This window comes from Phaseolus vulgaris, chromosome 1 (genome assembly GCF_000499845.2).
Source record: "Phaseolus vulgaris cultivar G19833 chromosome 1, P. vulgaris v2.0, whole genome shotgun sequence".
Taxonomy (NCBI): domain Eukaryota; kingdom Viridiplantae; phylum Streptophyta; class Magnoliopsida; order Fabales; family Fabaceae; genus Phaseolus; species Phaseolus vulgaris.
Window position 1 is genome coordinate 43591450 of NC_023759.2, and position 12672 is coordinate 43604121.

Here is a 12672-nt window from a genome sequence, read left to right on the forward strand (position 1 = left end):
GATTGGTGTATAAACTAACTTTACCACATATACTCAGAGATCTCAGGTGGTAGGTGAGTACCAATGTAATTAATTACTGTTCCTAACTTTTGCTTATTTTATGCATAGTTCTCACGGACGATGCATAAAGTAGTAACTAATTGGAAACTAACTTGATATGATGTTTGTCTCAACTTCAATTTGCGGTGAAACCATTGCACGTGTCTGCAGAAATACATTTATTGTCTTTATTTAATTTCCTTCATCTGGACCTGCCAAGCTTACAAATGATGTGAAAAAAAGAACTCAAGTTAAAAACGTTTGATGCTTGTGTGGTGATACAGGGTGGTTAGCATAGCAGGACTCAGAAGAGGTTCAAAACCGAAGAAGAGTTTAATACAGTAGAGCATAGATGAGTTGTTTATGCATAAATTGTCATGCAACCCACACCTTCAAAATCCAATACCCATGATTAGTCAATTTTCAGACAATGGTCCTCGTGCTAAGGAAACACCAGACAAGATCAAGCCTCAATTTTATTTTATTTTTTCTCGGTTCCATCGCCATTCCCTTTTTTAACTTCCACTTTTTCTATAATATTCTGTGTCCTCAAATCCCACACCGTCTTCTATGCTTAAAATGTTTCGATCCGGCCAACAAATAAAACTCTAACACATGCGTCTAAGTTTGAATTAACTAATGAACTTTTCGTTACCTAATAGTAGTATCGTAGGTGCTCAATAATAACCACCACTAAGGCTGGCTCACAAAACAACAAGATGTGGTGAAGTCACGGCAACAAAGTTATTAGGTTTGATTCGATTTTACGTAGGTGAAATCATGACTCAGCATGAAACAAACTTTACGTGTGGTTGCTTTCTCAAATCATTAGCATAACCATTTCCCTTTTCTTCTTATCTAAAAGATAAATTCTGTTCCTCCCCCCACATCCACATATTGATAGCGAACCTGTTTTTCCACTCTGAAACTTCAAGGAAGTTTCCTCACAAAAACCTGTTGCAAAATTTTTGAAGCCATGAAATAGGAGTTGAAGAAGAAAATAGCAAGGAAAAGTGAGCAACTACACTTTAGGAGGAAAGTATATCTCTAGCTAGGTTTATGGCTGAGCCCCTACTCCTCCTCCACTCTGAAGCTAGTGAGGAATATGATTAACCTTACCTAGGACCAACTCAAACATGTGTTAGATAGATCTCCATAAAAAAAAAACCTCACTGCATCAAGTTGAAGTTGGGTCCCTCACAACCCAACCACATGAATTACCTTACTCTCCTGTCATACTAGACACAGAAGTAATCATACCATACCATTTTACCTTACCATTATTTATTATTTACCACAACACAACTCTTTGCATGTTGTAACAGAGTAGGGGTAGGAATAGGAATAGGTAGGATAGTAGGGTGGATGGGGATTAGTGAAGGGAGTGGGGTCATAAGAGGAGACAGCAAGAATCGTAATGAGAAGAAAAAAATGAGTTGTGGGAAGCAACCAAGGTGCTCCTCTGGCCCTCAGTCTGACTCTGACCCTCGTGCGCCCTCCCTTCTCTTTTCCTGCACTGTGGGCTCTCTCCTTTTACATCCTCTCAGGTCCCACTTTCCCACTCACTCTTTTTCCTCCTCTTCACACCCTCATTATAATCATACTTCCTCATTCTTCATTCTCTATGGTTTTCTCCCTCATCAAATCATTATTCATTTTTATAGGGTAATATTTAATTGAGTGGTGGAATTTGTTCCTTACCATACCCTCTTGTTCAGTACATCTTTTCCTTCTTACCATCCAAGTATGAACATGGGTGGTGTAATTAATGAAATAGTGTAAAGTCTACTGACATAATTATAGAATGACAATTCATGGTTGACTCTCTTAAAGAGAGTGATAGAAAAGTCACTAGCAATTATATAACAGGGTGTGCCTATAAACTGTATAAAATGAAGATAACTTCATCATTAACCCAAAAAAAAGTCAAAGAATTATTCCATAGCATCTTGTTCCATCATCTCTTCTACAAACTGTTGCAGTCTTTTTTACTTGAAAAGAAGGTTAAAATTTACTATAGCTGAAACAATAGTATATTGGAATATAAACCTGGGATGTCTTTCCTCTGAAACTTGTGGATGATATCATTGAATGTAAACAAGGTTTCAATTTTTAATTGTTGAATAGCTAAATATCTATATGAAAACTTTGCTGTGTCTTAAGAATGAGGTAATGCATAACCAAGATCTCAGATATATTATATTTATAAATAAATTAAATATATAGGATCTTGGAGTACACATATTCCAAACGTGTGTTTGTTTGATGCTTTTCCCTGACGGACCCTTTTCAAATTCATTGTCCATTTGATTCGTGCCTCTTTTGGATAACACCTTTTTAAAAATTAGATTCCCTATTCAAATTTCAACAACAACCCTTTTTGTATTTGTTGAAAATAATTCAGGGTCAAAAGGATTTGTAAGTGTTCAAACATACAAGAGGTTGTGTCTACTATATATCTGTAGATGCAAAATTTACTGCAGATAGACCTGAAAGTTTTTAAGATAAAATTAAAGGAATCTTTTTATCCCATTTATATACCTCACACAAATATATAGCCTATTAAAAACACAAAGATAAGCAAAATATATTTAAATTTAGTTATGTTTGGTAAAACTAGTTTGTTGAACTACCTAGTAGTTAATAAATAAATTAGTTGTTAAATGTAAAATGATATATAATAATAAAATTATATAAGTGAAATTTGTGTTTCTAAAGACAATTGCATATTTTTAAATAATTAACTTTTTATCAAACTTGACTAGTTAGTACTTTTTATATGTTTTTAACAAGTTGTATTTATTGTTAGCTTTTCCGGCTATTAATCAATTTTTTATTTGTTTTTGTGTTTCTTAATTTAAATTATTTAATATTATAATTTTAATTATGTGTAATTTTCACAGAATATCAAGTAATAAATATTTGTTAGTTGAATACTTAAATCTTTTTTAATTTAAATTTTAAAAAAAATGAAAAAAATACTTAATATATAAATAAAATATATATTAAAATATTAAATAAGATATAAGCTAAAAACTATAAGATAGATAGATAAAATAACTTATAGTTATAAAATCTTAGAATAAGTTACTTTTAAGTATTTATTAAACACTTTTGTATTGATAATGTAATTTTACCTATATTTAATAAAATAAAAAATAAGTAGTAACTAATTAACATATGAATATATACAACTATCTCATAAATGTATTTCAAAAAGATATCTCTCTTGATAGATATTTTAATATATACACAATAGTTTAAAACATAGCATTCAAAATAAAGTCGTCATCTCATCCTTCATTTCCACACTAAGGAGTTCTATTACTTACAATCTCCTCATATCATCGGCTTCCGTGTAAAAACATGATCATCACATGTAAAGAAAACAAAACACAACAAACAATAGAGTAAGTTAGCTATAAAATTCTATAACATTTTAATATCAATTTAACAAACATAATTCATCAAGTCTCATAAAATTTCTCAAACCATCAAGTGTCTATCATAAATTATCATTCATGTTTCTCATGTCATAATTCTACTAACCAACATACTCAAACACTTGACTCTACTTCCGAAAGACTCGTGCGTTGACTTAGACTCAGAAATATGCATTTGTCATACTATCTCATTGTGAAATCCACACAACTATGTGCATAAATAATCTCAATATCATTTATTCTAGTATGACAAGGTTAACTCATTTAACAGATCAAATTAGTTATACTATCTCATTGTGAAATCCACACAACTATGTGCATAAATAATCTCAATATCATTTATTCTAGTATGACAGGGTTAACTCATTTAATTATCTTTCAAACAACTTACCCATTCATATGTTGTTTTGCTTTGACGGAGGTTCAACACTTGCTTACCCCTTCATATGAACCTCCTTCGACTCTTACCACATGAATAACTTCATCTATATGATTCCATTATCTCATGAGAGTCAGGATATCTCCTTTTAGACGAATCCCTAGTCAATGCACATCCTAAACAATCGTAACACGGTATTTTCTTTCCTGAAAATACTATGTCTTATTAAAATTCATATTCCACATCTCACAATATCCAATATCACACAATTAAATTATTCCAAAGCTTAAAATTTCATTTAACTCATAATTTTATAAAACTACACATTACATTGTCAGTTCTTGCTCAACATTATACAAACACTCTCATTGAGTCAATTAGCTATTATGTCAATCTATAAATATATATGATTTATAAACCAAAATCTTTTAAAATCAAACAACCAATTCTTATCAAACATTTATTTTGAATTAATTCAACAAACTATTCAGATACATTCAATAACTCATTCAATTCCAAACACATACATTCTACATCATCTATTATATCTACACTCTCACATTTCAATCTCAAACAAATCTCAATCTACTAAAAAAACAAGAAATCTTGCAAGAAAACTTGAGACTGGTGACCACGTCACCCCCACATTCAGATCTTCTAGCCTAGGATTCTATTGGTAATTTAAACTAGCTTCCCTTACCTTTACTTGAGCAAATGCTCACTAAGAGCTCCAATTCTACCAAAAGCTTAAGAGTAGCTTAACCTGCAACACAGAGTTCTAATCAACAATCTAACTATATCACTAAGACTCTGAGCTAACAGATATTAGTCCTAAAGCTAAAAGAGTCACATGCAAAAAAATCTAGATTGAGACAAACCTACGAGTTCAAAATTTGACTCAAAGAGAAGAGCAAAGTTGAACTTACTCTATCAGTGATTCTGATCGGACAGTCTTGTAGTCTTTGCTGCCAGGAGTCTAATGGTGTACTTCGATCGTCAAATTGATGAGCGAGAAAGTCAGAATCTTAGAGAGAATGAAGAGGAAAGGAAAAATGAACATTTTAGAGACATGATTGTTCTTTTAAAATGAATCCTGAATAAATGAATTTTCTATTTATATGTTCTTTTCATTTTAATAATAAAATATTCAGATGTCATTTAAAATATTATTTTTTATCCTTACATATAAAACTACGATGTTAGTTACATAAATTATTAGTTTCCCCAGTTGTAATCTTCAAAATTTATTTTAGTTTATATTATTAAAATAATAGGATTTCTGAATTTATTAATTACACTTACATAAGAGATTATATTAAAGGATGGCGACATTCTCTAACTTTAAAATAAACACTCTTCCCACTATTTTTTTAAAAAAAAATAAAGTATTAGAATTTTAAAAGACATATGTATTTAACTCCCTTAATTTATTTAAAAGATGTATTCACTAAAATTTAAATAAAAAATATGAACATAAGTTTTAAAATATAAAAAGTAAGGATTTTTTTGTTAAAAAACTGAAAAATTTATAAAAACATTTTATATTTAAATGAAATCTTTATTTATAAAAATTCGTTCAATTTTTATATATAAGAAGTTATTTCATTTTTATTTTTTAAATAATTTTAAATTTCCATACTTTTTTATTTGAAGTTTTAATTAACATGTTATTTTTAAATAAAATAAAGGAAATAAATATCATTCTATTTAAACACATCAGGGATGAATGTGTTTTTTAAAAATTAGAAAAAATCTAATTATCATTTTATTACAAATTTGTAAGAAAATTTATTTTGAAATGTGAATTATATATATATATATATATATATATATATATATATATTACATAAGGTCCAGGGAAGTAAATATAGTTTTTTCTACTTTTTAAATATTTGCAAACATATACTAGTTTTTCCATGTTGTGGTCAAAAAGAGAAATAATTCTAGTGAGATTCATCGTCTATAGATTGATAATGAGGTTACTGAGGATCCTAAACTATTTATAAAAATCTTTATGCTGAGTCTATTTCTATTGTTCCGGATACAATAGTAATATGAAGAATTTTATTGGTTCTTATATTCCTAAGCTAGTTTCCTCTCAAGAGAATATGATGTTGATTAAATGTCCTGATTTTTTTGAAATAAGACTATTTTTTTAATCTTAATGGTAATAGTGCTCTTGGTCCTGATGATTTTGGAGGTGTTTTCTATCATTCTTGCTGGGACATCATTGGGAAAAATGTTTGTAATGTTGTTCCACAGTTTTTTAAATAAAACTGGGTTCTCCGTGGAATGAACAATAATGTGGTATCTCTTATTTCTAAGATTCAGGGTGTTGACTCCATTAAAGATTATAGGCCAATTGTCGTTGCTAATTTCAAATTTAAGATTATTTCCAAGATACTAGCGGATAGACTTGCACTTGTGGCTACTAGAATCATTCCTCCTAATCAATATGAGTTTGTGCAGAGTAGACAGATTCAGGATTGCATTGGTATTGCCTATGAAGCTATTAACTGCTTTCTAAAAAGGTTAGAGGAGGTAATGTGGCTTACAAAGTTGATATTCATAAAGCCTTTGACACTCTGAGTTGGAAGTTCTTATTATTAGTTTTGACACGCTTTGGTTTTTACCCCTCGTTTATCGGTTGGATTAGTACAATTCTCCGTTCAGCTATGCTTTCTATCAGAATAAATGTCAGTTTGGTGAGTTTTTTTCCTTGCAGTAGAGGTGTCAGACAAGATGATCCTTTGTCTCCTTTACTTTTCTGTCTTCCAGAGGAAGTTCTTAGTAAAAGTATCTCTAAGCTTGTGAATGATACGAAAATTTTACATAGGACTAGTCTGCAAGGCTATCTCACTCCCTCTCATATTTTATATGTTGATGTCATATTTGTTTCTTGTAGGGGGATATTAAGTCTCTTAGAAATTTGAGTATTTCTCTTAAAACATATGGTGATTTTTCTGTCAATATGTTAATAACTTTAAAAAGTAGTTTTTTTCACTGTTCTCGCCGGTTGATCTTAGGTTGAATGCTGCCTCTTAGATCTGTCTCCTCTGGAATTAGAATCACGTCTCCTTGTTGTGCTAGAATAAAGCTCCGTTGAGACAGAGGGTGCCCTGTGATGAGCATATATTTATTCACACTCACTAGCCTTATTCATAGATTATTGGACTATAATAATAAATAAACCTATTGTTTTAATTAATATTCTTATAATTGGGTTTATTTGGGCCTTAACTATTATTATTATTATTAAGTTTGTGGTTTTAGAGTAAATTATCCAGAGGAAGCATCTACCTTTGTGAATGGGCCAAATATGCAAAAGTCCAAGTTACTTCTTGAACCAAAACATAAACAAATTCAGAGGAGAAGAAAGAGAAAATAAAATCTACAAGATCTCAGAAACAGAATTGGAAGCAAATCTTTTGCAAAATACAAGAATTCTGGAAAGATAGAAACTTGGAAACTGTTAGCAAAATATAAACTACAATATTTACCCAAGATCCTTGGAACAGAAAAGCCTATAAAAGGACACAAGCATCAAGGAGAAAAGGGGGAGTTTCATAGGGTTTTCTCAGTTTCTTTTCTTCTTTATAATTCTTTTGTTTTGCCTCTGCAGGAAGGCTAAACCTTTTTGGTTGATTCTTTTGTAATTCCCCATTAAGTTTTGAGGTTTTGTTTAATAAAAGTTTCATTTTTCAATTCTTTATAGCAGTTGTTTTTATCGTCTAATCTTCTGGAAAACTAGTTTTTGTAAGAGGTTGTACTTGAACGCATGATTGAGAGTCTTCCTTATCTTAAAATTTGGTTTCTTAGTTAATTCGCATTGTTTTAATTAATTTTTTGAACTCATGATTCAAGAGAGAGGAGATAAGCATTCCCATGGAGTATACGCATGGAACAAAGTCGGTATTGATTAAACTAGTAGACGCATGTTTTACTAGTGAGTTTCAGTTGAATCAGATCGACGCATGTTCAATCTGGTTTAGCTTTGTTGGAGGATTGAGAAAGGATTAATCTTTGGAGAACCTGTGAAGAATTCAATGGTGGAAGAACTTGGGATCAACCATTTTTTTTATTTGTTATTTTAATCTTTTTTTTATATATTTTCTGCATAACTATCTTAACCCCCTTTTTATTATTTTTGTTATTACTAACTTTTCATTGCTTATAGATAGATTTTGAATTCGGTTAACTGAATCATTATTGGATTCGTTGGGAGACGACTTGGGGTCATCTGACCACAATTATACTATCATCTCTCTAGTGTTAGACAAGTCTACGCTAGAATCATATTAATTTGACAGCAAAACAACAGTTATCACCCTGTCTGTTGATTACATTCCAACGATCAAGTCAGCTAGGGCTCACCAAAAGTAGCAATTTAGTCAAGTGTGCAAAAATAGCGTACCTTTACCTGAAGACCTATTCTCCTTTTATCATCGCTCATGCAATAGGCCACCATTCTCCTTGGAGATCGGTGAATCTTAACTGAAAATAATTATACTAAACTTTTATATGTAACAGAAAACCACCTATCACGGGCACTGATGATCTTCAGATGTTATTCGCAGGCCCATTTTCTCTTACCCAAGCATCTCCCTATCTTACTAGGGTTAATAACAACTAGTCATGTGTAACATATATGCAACAGAAACATGCAACAGATACGTAACGAAGAAAATATTGCCACATACAAACAATAATAACAAAATTATATCTACCACACAAATATATCCTTTAAACGAGTGCATCAATGAAATTACTTTGTGTACCCATCACGCACTCTGGGCCAACTTGACTAAGACCATTGGCACAGGTTTACCTAGGCCCAAACACCGAGCAGGTTTCTCTCGGTGCAAAAAGAACTAAGCAAGTCTCTCGTGGTGCAAAAGAACCAAGCATACGAAAATACTACCGAGAACTATGAACTGGTCAGTACCATGGATAATTCTACAATATTTATCACCAAAATTCAACGTATTATTTCTTGTAGTGATGGTTGTTTGCCTTTCAATTATAGGAGTGTCAATCTTTGTTGGTGCTCCAAAGTGTCAATTTCTTCAACCTTTGGCTGGTAAAATCAAATTGAAGCTAGCATCTTGGAAAAGTAAATCTCTTAGCATGATGGGTTGGATTCAGTTGATCAATACGGTGATTACTGGATTTCTAGCTTATAGCTTTAATATATATAAATGACCTATTTCACTTCTTAACCAAGTTGAGTAGTGGTGTCAAAATTTTATTTGGACTGGTGATATTATAAAAAAAGGCATAGTCACCGTGAATTGGGTACGATTTGTTCTTCTCTTGAGAATGGAGGTTTGAAGATTATTAATCTTCGTCATGAAAATAATGCATATCTTTTTAAGCTTGCTTGGAACTTTGCTTATAGCTACAGGCATTGGTCTTTTCTCATGAAAGGTAGGGTTCTTAAATCAAAATACGAGTTTAGAATGGTTTATAAATATAAATCCCCATCTCTTTGGTATGGAATTAAGTAGTTTTATTATACTATACTTGATTATACTTCTTGGACTGTTGGTACAGATACTTTTATTAATTTTTGGAATGATAAATGATGTTCTACTACTTCTTTAGCAAATATTGTAAGGTTATGATGGTGCTAACATTCCGGATACAATCTCTCAGTTTTGGACAGGTTGTGATTGGAATATTCTTTTATTTTTACAGCAGATGCCTCCTTTTTATAATCATATCATGGTTAGGAAGGAACACGATATTCCTAATTAGATTCTAGATGAGTTTGGTCGTTTATCTCTTAAATCGACTACGACTTTTTTCTTGGAACTAGGAGTTCCATGTGGTTAGGGTAAATTCATTTGGTCTTCATCTATTCCATCTTCCATATCAACGTATCAACATAATATGAAAAGTTTATCATAGGCGGCTTCTTACATATCAACATATTCATAATAAATGTTTGCATATATGTTCTAAGTGTAGGCTTTGTGAAAAACATGAGGAATATCAGCATTTATTTTTTTTACTGTCCTAATGCTTTGCATATTTGGAGTTGGGTTTGACAAATTTTTATTAATTTTCATTTCTCTAATAAGGATGATTTTTTTTTTATTAAGAGTCGTTGGGTTAAATTGATTAAGTTTGTTGTGATGACTTTTTTTTAATTTTAAATACTGAATGTAATTTTTTTTAATAGCAAATCAATTAAAAATATTCTTATTTTAGAAAGTATTCAAATCTTAATTAAATTTGTTAAAAATAAATTAAATTATTAATAACGGTCATACTCATTTCTAATTAGTATTGGTTTTTAAAATTATATCCAATATCATTAATTAATTAGTTAGTATCCATATTTGGTCATGGTTACGAAGTATTTTTTTTTAGTGGTCTTATTGATTGAACATTGTTTCAGTTGAACCTTAACAGAAATAACTTTAATAATTTCTTTTTACTTTATCAGCAAACCAAGTTATTCTATAAAATAAAATAGTTAGTAAAAAAATCATTAAATATAAATTAATTTCAAAGAAAAAAATAATTAATTACTATATTAACTAAATTATATAATATTATAAAAATTATAAAAATTATTAATATTTAAAGATAATTTTTATTATTAATAAATTTTGTAAATTAATATTTAAGTTGATAAATAGCTACCAAGTTCTAGCTACCAATTTATAAACTAATTTAAATATTTTATTAATAATAGAAACTATTTTAGATATGGATAGTTGTTTAATTTTTAAAATTATATTTAATTTAGTAATTTAGTTAATATAGTGACTAATTATTTGTAATATTTGAAATTAATTTTTATTAATGATTTTATTGTAACGGGTGTAAAATAAAAATTAAAAAAAAACTATTATAAAGTGAAAATATGACACAATTAATTTTTTTGTTAATAAAAAAAAGTAACATTTGAAAGATACTTCTAACCTAGAGCTAGGTTCCTTATGCATAGAGATAACAAGGAATGATACGTTTAATGTATTCAAGCTCTTTTACGTGGGATGAGAATTTTCATAACATTTAAAACAGTATTTAGTGTTCAGAAATGTTTAAATTGAAGTTTTTTTCTGGAAATGAGATGACATCTAAAAGTAAAGAAATCATATGTTCGGATTTGGTTATAGATCTGTTGATTGACTTTATATTATATTATATTACTATATATATATATATATCATGCTACTCTTATAATACATTTTATTTTAATTTTTAAATTTCAAATGATAACTGTAAGTTATTATAATTAAAGTTTTGAGCGGCTTCTGTGTATTATTAAGAAATACAGTATTTGCAAAAAAAAATTAATAATATCAATGATTTGAACAAGAACATAAAGGAATAATAATGTCAAATATCTCATCACAATGTCAAAAAGAGGGGAGAGAGGGATATAGAGGAGATAATGAAAAAAAAAACAATAAATAAAATATAAAAAAAGGGTAACCATTGATTTTAAAAATTATGGTTCTAACTGACCAAAGTCTCTTTTTGCATGGTGTGAAAGCTATCACTGTATCCCACTGTGTATGAATGGAATAAATTTGTTTAGTGTTTGTTTGTTTCCTTTGTTTTGTCAGTTTTCACAATTTCGAAGGCTCAAAATCACTTTTCAAGAAATTTGTCTACGTGAGAAACTGGAGTTCCCAATTGACAAAGGGAATGAACACATCTTAACTCATCCTTAATTAACCTAGTGCTAAAACCTTATTAAATTCCTTTAAAAATTGTACATTAGTTTTAAAAAATTATTATTTAAATAAAAATTGTACATTCTTTAATTCAATTTTATAAAATAAAATTTGATTTCTGACGTGTGAGATCTAAGAGAATTTGATATTTTATAGAAAATAGAAGAAAGAAATGTGAAAGAATTGAATTGCATGCATGAAGTGAGTACTGGGGAGCTACGAGGCTCAGACACTTCTTTTAAATGGCGTATCCGTGTCAGACACACATATCAGTGTCAATACTTGTACAACATTCGTATGACACTTATCGATGAAGTGTTCAATTCAAAAAATATTTTATGGATTTCTGAAAATTCTAACACGGTTCTAGCACAATTTTAAAAGGTATAAATACAATAATTTTTTAAAAACTCAAATTTATTGTATAAATTTTTATTATGATTATAAAAATAATAAAAAAATTCTTTTGAACCAGTCATGAAAAATATTTTTTTCTCGCAAAAGAATCTGAAACATACTTTTGCACATCAATATTTATTTAATATATAGATTCGTGTCCACATATCTTATATTTTAAAAATTATATGTATCTTCGTATCTATATCCGTGTCGTGTCAGTAGTATTGGTATTTCTCATAGGAGTTTTTGGTTTGCAGTGATAGTTGAAGTATGAAGAAGGAGGGAAGGGGGACCTAGAGGCAAACACGTGCAGTCCTGACAAGGTTGAAATGTGAGTGAAGTGTTATTGTGATGTGTGATGTGTGATGTGTTTTGTGTTACCCAAAACCAAATGAAATGTGAGTGCCCATCATCTCCTGTGTTTTTCTGTACCACCCCACTCACAACTTCCCACGTGGAAACGCACGTGTGCCTGTTCATAAAACTACTGCACACTACCACTCTCTTCCACGTCACTCCCATCATTCAATGCTTTTCTTTAATCATACCTATTTTTAGGTTATCTTCTCCAACCACTTGTCAGTGCACCATAATTCTCCATTCCATCTTCTTCTCCACTTCTTCCATCCTTCTCTTTCGATCCTTTCTTTCTGCAACATTTCCACCAATTATCTATATCTTATAACTATTCTTTTTATCTTATTATAAATATTCTAAA